At 39.0% G+C, this 18,546-nt stretch overlaps 1 protein-coding gene across 15 annotated transcripts in view; it reads right to left on the reverse strand.

Annotated features, from left to right (window-relative positions):
• Positions 1-16,757, reverse strand: part of KCNJ16 (potassium inwardly rectifying channel subfamily J member 16) — a 31,206-nt gene extending 14,449 nt beyond the window's left edge. The window contains exons 1-6 of one of the 15 annotated variants that reach the window (XR_002120806.2): positions 16,601-16,757; positions 16,450-16,519; positions 12,179-12,263; positions 10,709-10,755; positions 4,879-4,975; positions 1,776-1,970 (exon numbers count right to left, since the gene is read on the reverse strand). The gene's annotated coding sequence lies outside the window, so the exon portion shown is untranslated. The other 14 variants (XM_010721470.3, XM_010721469.3, XR_002120807.2 and 11 more) reach the window with 14 other exon arrangements.
• Positions 16,758-18,546: the final 1,789 nt, after the last annotated feature.

The following is an 18,546-nucleotide window of genomic DNA, read 5'->3' on the forward strand; positions in this document are numbered from 1 at the left end:
CACTGTTGCTCCTAGCAGTGGCTGCATTTTATCAGTTTAGAAAGCACTTTAGAGTCTTTCGAAATAAAAAGATTGTTTGGGGGGAAGTTGGAAAAATGTCAGTAGAAAGGATGAAATATTGTCCCACACCCTTGCTTTATGAACAGAGAGTCTTTTCTTCTAGTGTTGGTTTAGGACTTAATCCCGCAAGGTCCTGTCTGTCAGCAAATAAAATCAGGTTTAAGAGGATGAAAAACCATCCTAGAAATCACCAGAAACTATTTTGTTAGCAAGAAATTGAGGAAGTGCTTAAGTTCTCCAATAGACTGGGACCAGAGTACTCAGCGCCCTGCAGAAATGAGCCTTCAGTTCTTAGAACCATTGTGTCCAGAACAGCCATTCATTAAGGCTTTGTGCAGAGAGGCTGAATTTCACTCACTTGGAAGATATTCTTTATAAGCCCCCGAGACACAGACTCTTTGGTTGATTTGGAAAATAAAATGATTAATAGCATTTTACAAGGTTTTCCACTAAACAGTTTTCACTTAAAGGCTGTCACAAGCTAAAGAAATTGTAGGAATAGTGTCAATCTGATGACATAGTGGCAATAAATCCTATTGTACTGGATTACGTTTTTACTCATTAAAATGCTTTGACCTATTGTCATCCAAGTAGAACCACATTCCACTGGCTGTTCAGAAGGTTCTGATTTCACTCTTGATTGTTACCAGGGCAACTGCACCTCAATCCAAAACTGCTGCACCAATCATTTAACTTGATTTGAATAGACTCTTGTAGATAAAACAAAGACCTAAGTATTCATTCTCATTGAAAAAGTCAAAATCAAATCTTTCAGAGACGTGAATAACAGAAACTCAGAGGATTTATTTCAGCAATATTTGTTGGAGATTTTTGTGTGTTTGTTTTGTTTTGTTTTCCAGGAAGCACTAATTGCCTCATTTATTTGGGGAATAGCTCACTGTGTGATAAAATGCCATGAAAAGATGAATATTCTCAGCCTATCCAATGCAAGAATGCACTAGAAATCTCACCACAGACCACTCCTGGAAAGAGTTCTCACTCAGTTTTGGAAAACTAAAAGAATTTTCATTAATAGTCAAACAGCTGGTTAATGCTTGTGAGTGGAAATAGGGAGGTTTGAATTTTCCCACTGAGATTTCTGGTGGAAAGCAGGCTGTGTTTTATGGCATCTTCTTTTAGAAATATTAAGTTTGTATATCAATTCATTTGAGCTATCTTCGAGTGGGAAATTGCCAGTTTGAAAACGTGTACACTCTTCCAGAACTGCTAAGGATCAGTGCTTCTTGGAGAAAAAAACTGACCATCTGACCACGTCAGAAATAAAACCTGTAATGTTAGATCAGTTCTGATCAGAACCAGGACACAGTCTTGCAGAGAAACAAGATGATGCTGGTGCTGCAACACAAAATCTATGCTCTTAAACTGAGGTACACAGCTCATTCTGATGCCATTCTAAAACAGTTCGAGAGAGAACATTTTAAAATGAACTAGAGATGCTTTGTGTTCAAAGTTGCCTCACAAGTGGAGATGCTTTTAGTTCTCATATATGGAAAATTTCCAGCTAGTTTTACTCTTTTACCCAAATGAGTCTTCATTTCACATTCTGCAGTCAAACCGTGCCTTGCTTTTCCTTTGCAGTGCAGGAAAACTTGTCTGAAAAATCATTCACTGAAATTACTTCTGCTCAATTTGTTTCCCAGACTGTTGATTTTTATCAAATGTCAATTTTTAGACCTCCTCAGCCTAGCACTTACCTGCCATCCTCTACCATGTTGACAGCAAAGAGAAACCAAAAATGCAATGCTTCCTCAGCTGAATCCTTCCACAGGAAATTAAGGACTGAAACTCTCTTTGCTGTTCCAGTTCTCCAATCCAGCATGCCACCACAAATCACATTTGAGTAGCTGAAGCATATTCTCCCGTCTGCACTCTGAAAACAGGACTTTTAGCTGCTTCAGAAACAGGAACCATTGTTACCATCATGACTGAAAACTACAGAAAATGAACAGTTCCCTGTGAAAAGCAGCTCAATGGTTTTTGGGTTACAGCATTCCTTCCTGCTAGACAGGATGGACAAGTAGTTAAAGAATTGGATCAAGTTCCTGTCCCAGTTGAAAAAGCAAATAGAAATCTGAGGTTGTTTTCTGTTTGTTTGGCTTATTTTTATTTATCACCTGGCATTTTAATTGCACAGCAAGTTACTGGAAATGGATATTCTGTTCCCAAGAACAGTTTCATACTCATAGCAAGAATGCTGGGGAGGAAAGGTAACTAATAAAACAAAGAAGGACAAGGCATCAACCGATCTAGAGAATAATCTTCTTACCAGAAGATACAAAATGAAGTGAATCAGCAGTGTCCTGTTGAAAGGCAGAAACTTTCTCAGTGTGAAGTGGTTTCCAACTGATTTTCCAAGGACTACTCAGAATCCCTTCTGCCAAAAGGGTGTTTCAGAGATTTCAGCCCCCTTGTCTAGTAACATTTCATTTGCAAAAGGTTGCATCCTGAGAAACAGCTTCCTGAACAAATGACTGATACATCAGTTCCAGATCTTTCTTCCTCCAGAAGGAAAACATATAGAAATCATGGTAAGAGTTGAACTTGTGTTTCTGATATTTCTTTCCTTCTCTCGTAGAACTGAGTCATTATAGCTGCACTGATGAAATATATCTAACGTATGGATTGCTTGAATATTGCCTGAATTTAGCAAGTGTGCTACTGGTTTACTCTGACTGATCAACTGACATTTGCTAAGCAGTTCTAAGCAATTTAACAAAATGTACTGTAATCCTTGCTTTTGGCAGTACATATCTCTAGGGAGCATGCATGACTTAGTGGAAACAACCTTCTTGTATCAGTCTATTCACACCCTTTTGTAAGAGTAGGGAAACGAGTGTATCAGGATGTTTGCCTGCTCCCATTTCAAAAATGCCCATCAGTATTAGAGAGAATGTGTCATGTAAATGCCTCAAGCCTTCTTTGCATTACTTCAAATCACCTAAGCAAAAGGAAACAAAAGAGAAAGCAATAGGAAGATGCAAAAGTGCTGTGAGACCAATTAGTACAGTCTCTGCAGATAATGAAAAATAAATAATTTTCCCCCTTTCCTTCTTTCAGTGACTAATTTCTGTTACTGTTATAAGATGTGCATCCTCACTTCTTCTCCATCTCCTAAAGTCACTTGAAAAAGCATTCACCTCTGCATTCTGGTTCTGGCAGGAAAGCTTAGAATAATAATACAGAAAACACAATCTGTAAAAAATTTGTTTTGTTCTCAATTAAAAGCTTGCACTCATTCTGTATGACCACAAGTGTGTCAGAAGTAATATGAAACACCAGCTTGAATGCTCCCAGGAGCTCAAGCAACCAGAGGGAAGGAAAGGAGATGCAATCTAAGGGCTTTTGAAGCATTTTTTCGATAGTGGCAATGAGGACAAACTGCCCTCAGACCACCCCTAAGATGGATCACTTCTATCTTTTTTCCAGGCTCAGAGCACTATGGTGGCTACTTGTCACAGGAGGAGAGTTTCCTTCCTAAACTATGGCACAAGCACAAGTATTAGAGGAAGTTTACCAACAAGAGGAAGCTAATGTAATCAAATCCCTCACAAGGGCATTGCAAGCCATGCAGTGAGTAGCATAACAGTTGTATTGTCTTTACCATCTTTCAACCATGTTCTGTCTGCTGGGTTAGTGTTACTAGACAGCTTATCTTCCACAGGCACTCCATGAGATTGGGAATGAAAATAGTGAGGAAAGGAAACCCTATCAACTAGCTTGTCTTCTACATGACCTTCCTAGAGCCTCAACCTACTTAGAAAAACTTTTTTAGTTTTTACTACAGTTTGAAATGTTTATCCAGGATTTAGAAATACAGAAACAGGGTTATATCGCATGGAGATAAAATAATTATTCTTTTCTTACTTTTGCTTGTAGATTCTTATAACATACCAGTTTCTCTCAACAGACTCATTGCAGATATAGTTTTGTGCACAAATTATTACGTGATCTTGCACACAGCTACTCAGCCCTAATAAAATTGTGTGCATTCCTGTATTTCATGCCTTCATACTAGGCCCCTCTTCCCACAATAGCTCTACAAAACTGGTTGCCCAGACCAGACTCATAAGGCAAGCTTTGGACCAGAACGATTTCTTCTGACTCACACTCATTTTAGCCAACATTTCTCATAGTCTGTAACCTTCAATTTCCTCTGGTTTTAGCTGAAAGTGCCTCTGCTGGTCTGCCCTCCTAACTGAAAAATTCACGCTGTCGGTTCTTCTGCACCTTTGCTTTGTTCCTCCTCCGGTAATGACAAGTTGGAAAAACCCACCAGAAATGGATAGCCAGGAACAGAGGAATGTAGGAATTGCCAGTGTGGATCAGACCCACAGTCTGTCTGGTTCTGTATCCTGTCTCCACCACGGGCTAATAGCAAATGCTCCAGGAGAAGGTGTAAGAGCCCTGCAATAGGCAGCTTTGGAAGAACTTCCCTCCTCAAACAAGTTCTCATCCTGCTCTTCAGTAATTAGAGGCTGGACTCAGCCCTGAAATTACACGGCTTAATATCCTTCCCAAGCATGTCTCTGTACAAGCACTGTAGGTCTGCCCGTATTTAATATTCAAATGAACACAAAGTCTCCTGAATTTCTGTGTTGTAGAGAACAATGTTTCCAAACAACAGCTAACAAGCTGCCAGGATACAATGCAAAACACACTTCCCGTGGAACAAGATAAACTGTTTTTTCTCATACAGGTCGTTTAGTAAGTTTAAAACTCTGTGAGGTAACAATTTCTATTTACATGTATACACACACACAGACAAGCATAATTCAGGAAATCAGAAATGGGTTTTACCTTAATATCTGCTGAGATCTGAAAGAATCTCTGCTTCACTCCCTCCTTTTTTCTCTCTCTCCCTCTCTTGCATGGCTGGACTGACAGGTTGGCAGAGCTGAGAACGACAGGTTGGGTTTGTTTTTTTAGGCACAACTCCTCCCCCTCTCAAAGAGAGAAAAAAATGCAAGACAGCTTGGGAAAAGTTCACAGAAAATCCCATCCTTTCAGCACATTAGATCTGACGAGAAATATACTACATTTGGGAGTCCAGCAGTTTTCCTATTTTTTTTTTTTTTCTCAAAAAAGCTCGAAGTCTACTTCGCAATAACTATGAAGCAAGCAGAGGATTTACACCAGGAACTAATTTGACCCCACATCTTTCCCAGGTCTCTGATAACTGATCCAACAGATAATTACAGCCCCTTTCAGACAGCTTCGACAGCAATTTCTGTAAAAGTGGAAAGGGCTTTTACAAACAGCACAAATGTCTTTGGGCCTCAGACTTTATCTTTGCATAAAAGCCACCAGCAGACATCTGACATCCTCCTTTTCCTCCCAGACTCTTCTGCTCCTGCTAACCTGCCTGCACTTGCAGCAGAAAACAGGTTAAACTCCTGCTTCACTCTGTCCTTTGACTTTGTTGCTGGCTTGTCGCTGTCTCTTGAAACAGTGATCCCTGCTGGGTATCTCAGAGAGATCTGGGAGAGTCCTTTAGCAGGCCATGGAAGTAAGAAGAATGTAAAAAAGGGCAGTGCTATCACAGCTGTGTGCTTCCACTGGCCTTTACCAGTGTTTTGGCCCACCTAAATATTATATTTGCCTGAAAACATCAGGGTTTTTTTTAAGTTAGCCAATTAGAGTGTTACACCCAACATGCAGATAATGTTCTTTCCTTGACCCTATTAATAGAGCCTTCAGATTAGGGCACTATCAAAGAAGCTCAGCCTGCTTCCATTGCTGTGTGCCTGTATGCCTGTGGATGTGGAGACCCACAGGCAGAGACATTTATTGTTAAGTGACAAGAAGAAGGAATCAAGAAGCTTATGGCTGGTGTTGAAACATCCTCTACATTTCTACTTTCCTGTAATCTATCAAAAGGATTGAGAAGCAAGTCTCTTCTGTGCTATAATGTTTTTCTTAGGATGGCAGTTTTGGCACAAATCCGTAATTTCCACAGCCTGCTCTCTGTGGAGTAGCTGTCACTTCCTTACCCTGCTGTTTCAAGCAGACATACAGTAGACTAATGACAGTCATCTGCATAAATTTGCATCATAGACTCCTCGAATAGAATCCATATCTCCTCTGGGTCAGATCTGCAGCTGGTTTATAACAATGAAGTCTCCTAGACTTCATTTACCTGCGTCACTATGGCGAGCATCACAGCATTCAGCGTGCTGATAAGCAACAGCTCCACAAAGCCATAAGCCTTCCAAAACTTTTGGGAAATAAAAACACAGCCAGTTTAATTTAACATTGCAGCGAACTAGGTTATAGGTGAATTCAAAGAGCGCACACAAAGTCAGTATGACATCATATGCAAAAATGTCTGGTTGTGTGTCTCAGTAGCTAAACTTCTTCACTATTTCCTATGCCAGGAAAGGGCTATGCTCATCATTCCAGAACCATCTTCTGTTCCTCTCCTCAGTTTCTTGCAGAATGGATTTTTGTTCTACATCTTTTATCAGGCAACTACTCTCAATCGTGTTCAGGTCCCTACTTAAGATTTTCAGGAAGATAACATCAATGTAAGAAGTCTTTCTGACAGTAGAGCAGGCTAACTGAATCCAGACAGAACTGGCCATAGCCAGCCCCAAAGTTCAGCAATAATGAATCATAGCTGAATGCACCAGTGCCTGTTGAATGCCTCTATGAAGTGGGAAACTGTTCTTAAGGTTACAGCATTACAATGATCTTCATGTTTTTGCCTCAATTTCTGATAGATAGGGTGGAGATAAGAATGTTATCAGCATTAATTGCATACCAGGCTCAGCTTTACAATATCAAGGGTAGATTTACTAGCAGAGCTATCAAGTTGTAGCTTGCTTTGGCACTCCTACATGACAGCCTTCTCAGTCCTCCCTTCTCAGCATGATGAGGCCAGAGATCCGCATCCTTTGCAACTTGCAGAATGCTTAAGGAAACAGCGTAGATCCAAATAAGTTTATTTTGTCTGTCCCAACAACTTGGTGCTAGGAGCTCAAACGTGCCCATTAAAGCACTCCTGCTTTACTTCTGGCATATTGATCCCACATGGTCTGGCCAGCCTGCGGAAGAGGAGAGAATGTGCCAATCTTCACCTATAGCTTCCTGCTCAGTCCCTGTCTGCTCCCTACAAGCTGGGATTGTGATGCATTTGTATGAAACATTTTACAGTCTCCCTACCCCTTCTTTACAAGGCTGTGTTTATCCAGGGAGCTAAGGGTACTACAATCCAAGAGCTGGCCCACCACTCTTAGCAAACAATATTGCTACAAGAGTTTAAAAACAGTCAATAAATGTACTTCAATTAAATACTAAGTGAGGTCAGATTTCTTGTTTTTCCTGTTTAACTACCAAGTTGCAAGGCAGTCTAATAAAGAGCTCTGAGAGCTCAGTTTATTACAGGATCAGAAAGGCTACAAAATTGCATAAACTTTGGATCATCGTACTCCCTTTAGTTACACTCCCTTTAAATAGAAAAAAGAAAAAAAGAAAAAAAGAAAAAAAAGAGCAACAGGCATGTCACATAGTGTAAGAATCTAATCCAAAATTTCTTGATGCCCATTGCAAGATTCCCATGGCTTTATATTGACAATGAATCAATACAATTAATATGATATTACTATTGATGTTAGAGAGCTATTTCCTGCTGATCTTCAGTTTGGTTCCATATGCCCTGCTACTCTGTGGTGCTTAGAAAACATCTGCCTCAATGGATACAAATAATCCTTTGTTTTTGCACGTATCTTCATCAGGTATGGCTAACAGATACCACTGGAGTAAAGGAGCAAAAGGGAGAGAAAAAAAACATTCCAGCTCTCTGCTTTTGGCCTTGGGGGTGAGTGGATCACACAAGAAGCAGTGCAGGGCTCACAAATCCATGTCTATTCCCTCAAACTGCAGGCTGCCTATTTTAGGGTAACTCCGTTGTTCTAAATTTCCACTCATTCAAAGATCTCTTTTTATAACCTGTAAACTGCAGGTGCTTAAAGTTTGATGGGAAGGTGTGAAATTCTCTGCAGAAAAGAATAGCGTATAGAACAAGCATGTAGACTAGTTGTTTTAAATCAGCCCAAAAGTTCCTATCAACTTAGAGGGCATAGATGAAGCCCTGTGGATGTCACACAGCCACTTGTAGCATTACTCTGACAGGACATTCAGGCTACTGGGAACTAGAGAAGTGGTTTAGTCCTTTCTCATGCTATTGCACAGGGAGAATATTTCAGTCTGGGGACTAAATAATTCACCAAGAAATCAGCTGGCCAGCGTGGAAATAATTTTAAATGAACTGAGCCCTTAGGTATTAAATTAACTGCATCTCTGGGGAAGGATGTGGATTATTGCAGCTGAATGAAGCCCTTATTTATCAGATGGAAAAGGTTAATGTCATTTCCTTTCCTTTCCTCCATGGTTTTTCTTACCACATCACCATTTATGGATAGCATGAGGTGCAGACAGTGAAAGAACATGTGCTTGATTGTTTAAATGACCAGAGCTGTTACTTTAATGGGGGAAGGGGGATAAGAAATTAAGAGTTCTTCTGGTTTCCTGGGAGGAATTACAGGGCTGGGAAACATAAAACACTGAAGAAAGGAAATGGGCTTGTGCAGCACCTGGTCTTTGATTTGACATTCAGGAGTACCTAACTGAATGAGGGAATTTTTGCATTCTCATCTATTGTGTGTACATAATAACAACCAGGATCAAACTAATCTAATATCCTTATTTCATACTTTATAAAGAAAGAGAGAATTAAGAAAGGTCATTTTTTTTCCCTCCTTAATTAAGTTTAAATACAGTTAAATTAAGTTCTACTAATAAAGAGTCTATGTTTTTTCTAATTTGCCTCTGGAGTTTCAATAGCTGTTGATCTAAAGATAAATATCAGAACAGTTCAGCTATCTATTACATGCTTTACTAATGATATCAACAAGGTAATTCTAATACCAGTTATGGAGACACTTTCCACAGCAATGAGACTGAGAGCACTGAAAACTTATATTAAGAGAAGAAAACTTTTAGGTATAAAAGACTCAAGAGACACAAGTTTATTTCCCTGTCTCAAGCACAATATGTTCTTATGCAAGCCACTTAAGGATAACTCGTGTCTCTTAATATAGTAACAAAAAAGGATCTACAACACACTGTCTGGGGTCAAAGTTCAAGAGAAGGATGAGCATGTGTAACCTCCTTGCTACTGTAGAAGTTTTACTATCCATCAAATGAAATCCAGATTGAGGGCAGAACATCTGTTTATTTTCTGGATAAATCTCAGATCAACTTTCTGCCCCAATTTCTGATATGTGAAATGGAGTCAGTGGCATTACCCTACCTTGCAGAGGTGCCTTAAGGACAAAAATTAATATTTGTTGGCACTGTGATGGGGATAGCTAATTCCAGCTCTGAATGAAATGAGGAGAAAGATATCCATTGACTTATATGAGATTGAGAGTAAACCCTTATTCATTTTACATTAGCCACTGAACAGCCATTTGAGGATAACATTGAATAACTATTAATACTTGCGTAGTTAAGATCAGCATCTATGTTATAATGGAGTAAATTAATGTATGTCTCTACGGCAACAACAGTGTGACTATTGAGTTGGTTTCATGAGGTGAGCAATTGCAGCATATGAAAAGAAGCACATATAGAAGCTGAGTGCATGTGGTCTGATCTTTTTTTCCTGACCACAAAGGAACGGCTTTTCTGGACAGCTAAGCAGCAAGATACTACAGCAAATAGTCTTTTGCATAAAGCCAACCTTGACTTTTCTGTAATAACTGTGTAAATATAATCACACTTATAAATTAAATGCTATTCTCCTGAGCTGGAACATTATACATGTTCATTGAGATGGAATCCCTGTCAATTCAGTTTGTTAACTCAGTATTATTCATGCGCATTAGTCTTAGAAAAGAGAATGTGATTGCTTGAATAAATTCAGCCACTACCTTCTGCATCTCTGTATCAGTTGACATGCATCAGTCTGACTGTAATATGGGTCTAGAAATATGTTGCCATGGAAATCCTAAATATTCAGTTATTGGCAAGGGAATTCAAATAGGATAAATAGAAATATCCTAGTTCTTGTCAACTGCATAGTTAATACCTAAGGTCTTAAGACATTACTGAAGATACACAGTACCTTTGGAAGCAAAAATCTGGTTTTCACTAATGTACGTACTTCCAGATCCCAGATTCCATAGTGAGTTAGAAGATCTCACCCAGAGGTTCCTGTTGCATAAACACAGACTCTGCAGTGGGGCTTGTTTTTGAGCAGTCTGGATCCAGCTAGTTCCACAGGCCAGAGGGTAATTGTTAATGATCTCTGACCACTTAGGCATTGCTACTCAGCAGTAGCCCTTGCACTCCGGATGACCTATGCTTTCCGTTTCTGTACACCACACGCATAGGGCCAGCCAGTGTCTGACCCCTTGTTTTATGGTTATTGTTCTGTGTGGCTGAACACTCTTAATAATTCAGCATGGTTCTATAGCACTGCTGTTTCCTAAGCAGAGTTGCAAACTTTACAACCCGAAATACAACCTATAAATAGATTTCCCTCTCAGGCAGAATCCAGCAGCTGTTTAACAACGTACAACATCCCCCTGCAGCAGTTTAGCACAAGAAGTAATATGTGTCATACCTAATTAAGCTGGAGGCAATTCAGGCTGGAGACCAATTCGTCGCTCTCTATTGGTAAAAGCAACACAATAGACCATTACTAAGGGCATTAAATAGTACTGTAATATTTAAAATGTCAGTAGTTCTTACTCGGCAGGAGAAAATAAGTTCCACAGAGCATAGTAAATCAAACTTTGTGGCAGGAGCTCTACTTTTAGCACTTTTCTTCTGGAAGCCCTGTGTCACCGCCTCTCTTTTCAGCCCACTTGCAGAACGAGGAGGGTCCCGGGGCGGGTGGGCGCTATCCGTTCAGCACCACGCGCCGAATGCCCGGCAGGCAGGGCTGCACGCAGCCTTGGGAAGGGTGACCGAGGAACTACCGACGAGGACATCCAGCCAACTGTCTGTGCTCCTTGATGGTGGGAGCTGCCAGAGGTAAAGCTCACCCTGCCCTAGCCGATATCTCAAAGCTTCAACCTGCTGTGGCTTCCGGAGGTTGGGGTCTGCTATACGTTGCCCACTCGTGCTGAGTGGGATTAGCTTGTTCTTCTATGGCAGAGAGCAAAGTAGAGAAGAAAATGCCTTTCTGTCGTTTTAGATTTCGCATGATTTTGTGCTGGAAAACAAATTAACCTAAGAAGATTTTCTGAATTTGAGCTAGGAACAAAAGACAAGGTGAAAGTGTCTGAAATTTGGAAATGGGCCAGTCTAGCAAATACTTTTCCTGAATGTAGTTTTACAAAGACCTTTCAGCACTAAAAGAATACAGAGAAAAGCTGTGTTTTTTTTTTCTTTTGAAAAATTATCCGAAAACTATTTTCATTAATGTATTCATTATGCTTTCTTCTAAAAAAAAAAAAAAAAACACAAAACCAAAAACCGAAAACCAAAACACCACAAAACAAACAAACAAACAACAAAAAAACAACCAAAACATATGTCCCATGTTTCCATCTATAGTATTATGCCAAAAGAAAGCTAACCAGCCATACAATCTCTGGACTTGATCTATTAATTTGGATAAAACAATCAATTGGGTTAATGAAACTTAAAACTTGATTAATCAATGACAAATGTCTGCCTTTCTCATCAATATCCATAATTTCATTTTTGGGTAACTCTGCTGCAGACTTCACTACTGCAAAATAATCTATGTACCAAATAAATGGACTTACTGCATCCTCAATTTATTCCTTAAAGTTGGTTTTGGAGGGGGGAAACTGAGCTTTCTTTAAACTGATCAGATATCAGGGAATCAACTGCCTCCTATGACTGCAAAAATATAAAGTATACTTATTTTCAGGTGAGAAGTTTTCCATCAAAGATAGAGAATTTTACATTCCTGATCAAAATCAGGGTCTCCACAGTATCCCAGTTTTTTGTATTATGCATTTTAAACATATTTATAGCTGAGCAGAAGAAATATTGAACAGAAATGCTTGTTTCTATTGAGAGAGGAAAATTCTAAATACCGTTGGAAAAGTTTACTTACTTTAAGAAGTGGATTTCTCTTCCTCCAATAGTTTGTCATTTATAATTGGCAACATCCATGCCTTTGTGTGGAACAAAGTAGAGAGCTGCGTAGAGCAGAATATTAATAATAATAATTTCTGTGCATCAAGAAAGGCTGTGAAGCATAAGTAGGAAAATAATTTTGTCAGTGTCATCATGTTGATCCCTATTGCTAAGCCAGCTTATATCAACAGTGAAATCACATCATGTACACATACAAGTTAAACATTTTGTATAAAACTATCCAGTGAGCCAGCCTTTTGCATTCTGTAAATTGGAGAAGCTTACAAATGTGTATAAAATAATCTAGTCTGCACTTTGCTGTTTCGTTTGTTATTTGTGCTTTAAATTTAAGAATAACATCATGGTTTGCTGGCTTAGTGAAAATTGATTTGGGCTATCAAATGAAGAATTGTAAAACTCCAAGTTGTGTTTACTGAGTGCTCCTTATGTCTGAACCAGAAATACTATCTTCTTGACCTCGTGCTATCAAGCACAACCTGTCTGCTTGGTTGTGAAAGTAAACAGACACTATTCAGACTACAGAATCTACTTGTCCTTCCCCATCATCTGTGTAGTTTTTCTGCTCCCCACTGGCTCACGATTTTCTTCTGTATTTCGTGTTTTGGTTCAAATGAGGAGTACTGCTATATGATTTCTTAAAGGATTTTTCTGAAAAGCTCTAAATACTGTGCAGCACTGGCAGCACAGCAAGAGCTGAATTGCCAGCAGAGGGGGAGAGTTAGAGAGACATTGTGGTTTGATCCAGCATCCACTCAAGTCAGTGGAAGTATTCTCACTTACTGAGTCAGTAAAAAGTAGGGAAAACCTTGGAATAGAGTTGTTTTTGTAATATTTTCTCTAATTCACATTTTCTAGATCCTATATTCTCTATCTATAGCATCAGTTTACCTTGCTACTAGTAGTAAAGTGTTAATCACTTTTTCTGTGCAATAAAAAAATCTCTGGAAAATGCAAGGCCACATATGGTCTAGAAATAATAATTAATATGAAAAAAATCCTCATTGACCAGAACAAAAAGGCACTGAGCAGCTTTGAGCAGAGAATGCCGTATGCCAACCCCTCATGCCCCTAATAAATCTGCATTTGATCGTGCACTGTAAGTCTTTAAGCATATTGTAGAAATGGGGCAAATCCTCTTTTGGAATTTACTGACTTAAAAAATGAAAAGTAACGTAATTCCATTTATTTTAACATCATTAGTTTCACAAAAAGGAACCCTGATCACATCATGGAATAACATTACTGTCATTTCTGTGATTCCACTTCATTTTAAACCTTGATACTGTACTTTGTTGCTAGCCAATTTATTCTTTTTCTGTGGAGTTCACAGGAGGTGAGAAGTATGTTAAGGGTTGGAATGAAGCAAAAAAGTGAGTTATGGCTTTGCCTTTTTTCCAAAGAAATTGTAATCCATTTATTGTCAGAATAATGCTACTGAGCCTAGATGGGGTAGTTGTGCTGGAGAAGGATGCTTTTCTGCTTTCTGTTGATATGTATCTGAAACAAGATAACGTTTCCTATCCTATCCTTTAATATCACCAGAATGTTTTTAGAACTGGCTGTCAGCATTACACTAAAAAGAAAAACAAACAAACAGCAAAGCAGTGAATAACAACTGCAGAAACCCTGTTGGGCTGGGATTCTTGACGCTGCTTCTGTCACAACAGCAGGCACGATGAGCTTGTCCACTTTTAATATAGGCAATATAGAATTTAGCCAGTTCTCATTTCACACTTTTTCCTCTTGAACAGCCTTCAAGTAAGATTTTAATCATACTCTGTTGGCCTAAGGAGTTTATCAGAAAAAAGCAGTGAAGAGCTTCCCCAGTTCCTTTTTGGTGTGTATTCACTCTCACCAAACAGGCAGTGTCCTTACAGACCTATGAGAATTACACTTCTCAGTGGCCCATTGGCTCCTTGGCTCCCTGTCAAGCCCTTCATCTTCAAAGCACTCCATCGCCTTTTGATGCCAGCGTCTTTATTTGCATTTTGTAGCACTCAGAATAAGCTAGGCAAATATGTTTAAAGTCCAACACATGCTTTGTAGAATTGCCAGGTTTTAAAAAAATATATATTGAGGAAATAGAGAAATCCATGAGGCCTTAACAAAGACTCAACTGCTGATGAAGAAGAAGGCATATTTTGTCCTCTGCTGACCTAGGTCACCTTTGAACAAACACAATGTTCTTTATCAACTTGCCAATTCAGCCATTCTTTTAAAGAACAGGTTTGTGTTTTGTTGTGTATTCTTCGCTTGTTTATCTCCTGATCTTTGAGTAAATTGTGATATCTGAATTCAGCCACCGTAGAAATAAGTTCAGAGCTTCACAATTGACATCCCACTCATTTTATAACCAAGATGCCAGTCTATTGAAATGAATGCAAATAATTTACCTTCTCTATCTTATGACTCAGATTTTCATAGCCACTTGTGCCTGTATTCTAACATCCTTCCAATTAATACTAATTTATTTCACCAATACTTGCATTCATTTCAGTATACTTCAGTGGGAGTAAATCAATCATAGCTAGATTCTATCATTCTATCTGTGATTATCTTCCTTGCATATCCCTTGAGTTTAGTGCCAATGATCTTTAGGGTTATGCAAACAGCTGGATCTGATTGAAACAGGGAATAACAGAGTCTTATTCCTAGTCTAATAGGCTTACAAGAATCAGAGATGTGTGAACCACTCCCAAACAGCTATTTATACTTTCTTTTGAGGTAGTACAGTGTATCTTGATATTGCTTATTGATCACACACTTTCACATTTCACAATGTGCCCACAAACCTTTTCTGACACATTCCTAAGTACTTACAAGCCAAATACTTTCATTGCCATACCATACTGTAATTGTTAGTTTAATCGTTTAATAGTTTATTGTTAGTTTAATAGTTTTTGGACGCTGTGTTGAGGGACATGGCTTAGTGAGAACTATTGGTGATAGGTGGATGGTTGGACTGGATGATCTTGTAGGTCTTTTCCAATCTTGGTGTTTCTGTGATTCTGTGATATAAAGCAAAGTGCTAACAGTGTATTTGCAGTGTCTGTAAAAATCTCCTTTATAGTGGCAGTCAGTAGTTTGGGAAATGCTCAGCTTCATAAGACACCACACACACATGTAAGAACAAGAGGAGATCTACCTGGATCTTCCTAAAGAACGTATTGGGGCTGAGAGATTGTCTGCTCAGATGGAGCTCAGACCTGACCTGCAGGATATATTCATGGACTTAAATGATATTCCAGGCAGTTGGAGACAAGAAAAAATTGGTTCTTTTGATTAAATTTGCTAAATATACTTGTATTAAACTACTTTTGCTAAAAATATGTTATATTTATCTAAGAATATATGCACACATATATCTAACACAACACAAGCAACAGTATTTTCTTAATGCCTTTAACTTTTTGTTTAAATTGTCATTCTTATGATCTTCACTCTAATTTCCACTGATGCGTTACTTTAGCTAAAGCTCAGTTAGACCATTTCCCATGTAAGTTTATGTCACAGCAAATAAAAATGCGTTGAGCAAGTTAAACATTCTCTCCCCAAACCAATTTTGAGCCTCCACATAGCATACGTAAGTATTTAACAGTATTTTAAAGCAAGTATTCACACTACTGACATAATAAACAGAACAACTGTGAGACAAGTGTCCTACTTATTTCTGTACAGTGTTGCTGGGTGCCTGCCTCACCAAGACACTTTATTATACAATTCACAGATTACTCGAGAGAAGAGAAAAAAAAAAATCAAGGAAGATGCAGAATGCAAGCAAAACAAATGGTGCATCTTGTTTTTGTGAGCTTAGTGAAAGGACTCATGGAAATTCAGATCTCAATAGTGCAGCCTCTCCATTAGGAGAAGAGGCAGATCTTTTCAGACTTGAGCAGTACAGAAAACAAGAGGAAAACTGCAGTGACAGAGGTAAGGCTACTAGCTTGAAGAGAAGAGCAATGGAAATATGTGCATGTATCTATGAAAAAGTGAATCTCCAAATGAATTCACTGTGTTTACTCTTAGAATGTATATATATATTTTTTCACTTTATGTAAAATAGGCTGAAATCAGCTGGATCTATCTAGTAATTTACTTTTAAAATAGGCACAAGAAAGCAGTGCTTGTTATTGGCAAGCTGTTCTGCCCTAAAAGAAAAGGCAAGCAGAAATATGCAACCATTCTCTCCCATGCATAGGTATGGAAACAATATAAAAGGTACTTTACCTTTACTCATGCCACCATGAGGAAGCTATGTCAAGGGTCCTTTGTTTCTTGTGTGCCAGCAGCTATGCAACTGTAAAGAAAAACAGGGGTTGGGTTAATAATAAAGAAAGGTACAAGCCATAGATTCTAAGGACTCAAGTTAAACATTTACCTCAGCTTGTTCCTATGAGCAAACTCAGAGGGTCTGCTTTGATAACGGCTGGCATCTTGAGAAACGGGTGACAGCCAATCTGCTGCTTGCCCCACTACTTCCCTGTCTGCAGTTCAGACGTGCACAGCAGACAGCTATAGTCACCTGTGCACATCTAGGTTAGGATTTCAAAAACGAGAAGCAGGAAATTCCGCCATGTAAGAAAAGCTCTTCACCATTCAAATGGTACTTCAAATATTTACACACAGGATTCGATTTGGAATTACCCACTGAAATACCTCTTAGGAATAAACAGTTTCAAGTCAATACATTCTATTGTGCTGACAATTTATTTCTACAGAAAGTCTTTTGTTTCTCTATTAGCATGAAAGTGCAATTTCCTTTTCTGTCCGAGTCACACAACACACAGCATTTGACCTCAGGTCCTGCTAAGAAGATACCTGGGAACAGATGTGTTGGTCTCAGCCTTTGTCCCTCCTCAGAAGTCCCAGTATATATTAAAGAATGGATGGCAACTTTTTGTAGCCAAGTTATGTTGTCATGTGCCAAGGTGACAGGATCTTCAAAAGATTCAGCATAGCTTCAGGTATCTCTCCCTACCTTCCAGGCTCCATAGACTTATATCTGGAGTCCTGAGGATCTACAGAAGCACAAATGCAGTCCAGGCTCTCAAAGTCCTTTAAGTACTCCTTGTAATTTTAGAGGAGCTGGCTCAGACAATAGTTTATCACAGGCTGAGGCCAGCTTGAAGTTCCTTAACAGATTTTGGAGAGTTGCATGAGCACAGAAAAAAACCAACAACCATGTATTACTTTTTTACGTCTAACATTTTCCCCTGAAATCTCAGAGACACGACACAAGGAACTACACCTCTCCACTTTAAAGTAGACACCTAAACATCTGCTTGCATGGTGATGAGTAAACTTCATGAGATCACTCTCATACTATCTCATGTTTGCTTACAAGAAGGCAAGCTCATTTCTTTTAATGACAGTTCTGTTCTCCAGAATAGTTCTCCAGTAGCTCAGGTACTAAGCTATGACTCAGGAGAGATAATTCCTAGCTCAACTGCTAAGCAGCTATACAACTTAGGGCAAAGTGCCCTTTGTCTGTCTGCTCTATTTAGGCTATGGGCTCTTTGAGGTAAAACCAGCCTTTGACTGGATATTTGTGCAGCACCTAATACAATGGAAATCCAGTCTCAGTTTGGTAGTTCTGTAATACAAATTAATAACAATAACTAGACTTGACTGCTTGACAAAAAGCAAATAGTTCGGAAAAAGCTGTCTTAAATCTTTCTATCCCACTTCCCTAGACCAAAAAAAATCTACAAGTGTTATTTCTTTTGGCAGCTGAAACCTAATCCTACCTTGGTTAGCATAACAGAGAGAACAGGAAGTGCTGTGAAGGAATTTTTCATTCCCTGGGACGTCTTTGATCCCCCTTCCCTCCCTTTTCCTATCAGGTAATTTTCAAATCTTGATGTTTCCAGTTAGTCTACGTATCTTCTTGTTTTGTCTACTTCAGTCAAGTGCTATTTAACTTCCATTTCATGGATGAAAAACTGGTCTGTATTTAGACTCTGCTGTTGTGTAAGCCGGAACCTGAGAACTTCAGAATCCCAGAAGGGAATACAGCTAAAATTCACAGCCCTTGCTGGTGGAAAACCTATGACTACTTTGCTTTAACACAGACAAGGTGCACTCATACAGTACGTAAATGCTAAACAAATAATTTAATCATTTTCTGTTGTAGCCACCACTTCTTGTCACTCAGCTCTGATGTGTCAGTTCAACTTTCCAGTACATGGAAGAAATTTTTTCCCCCACTATACATGTCGATTTACACTCATCTAAAATGTGCAAAGCTGAAAATAAATTAATGTTTGCGTAATATTTGGTGTTCTGAAGGAAGGACCCATATTTCAGTCCCACATGAGATACAAA

This window comes from Meleagris gallopavo, chromosome 20 (genome assembly GCF_000146605.3).
Source record: "Meleagris gallopavo isolate NT-WF06-2002-E0010 breed Aviagen turkey brand Nicholas breeding stock chromosome 20, Turkey_5.1, whole genome shotgun sequence".
In the NCBI taxonomy this organism is placed as follows: Eukaryota; Metazoa; Chordata; class Aves; order Galliformes; family Phasianidae; genus Meleagris; species Meleagris gallopavo.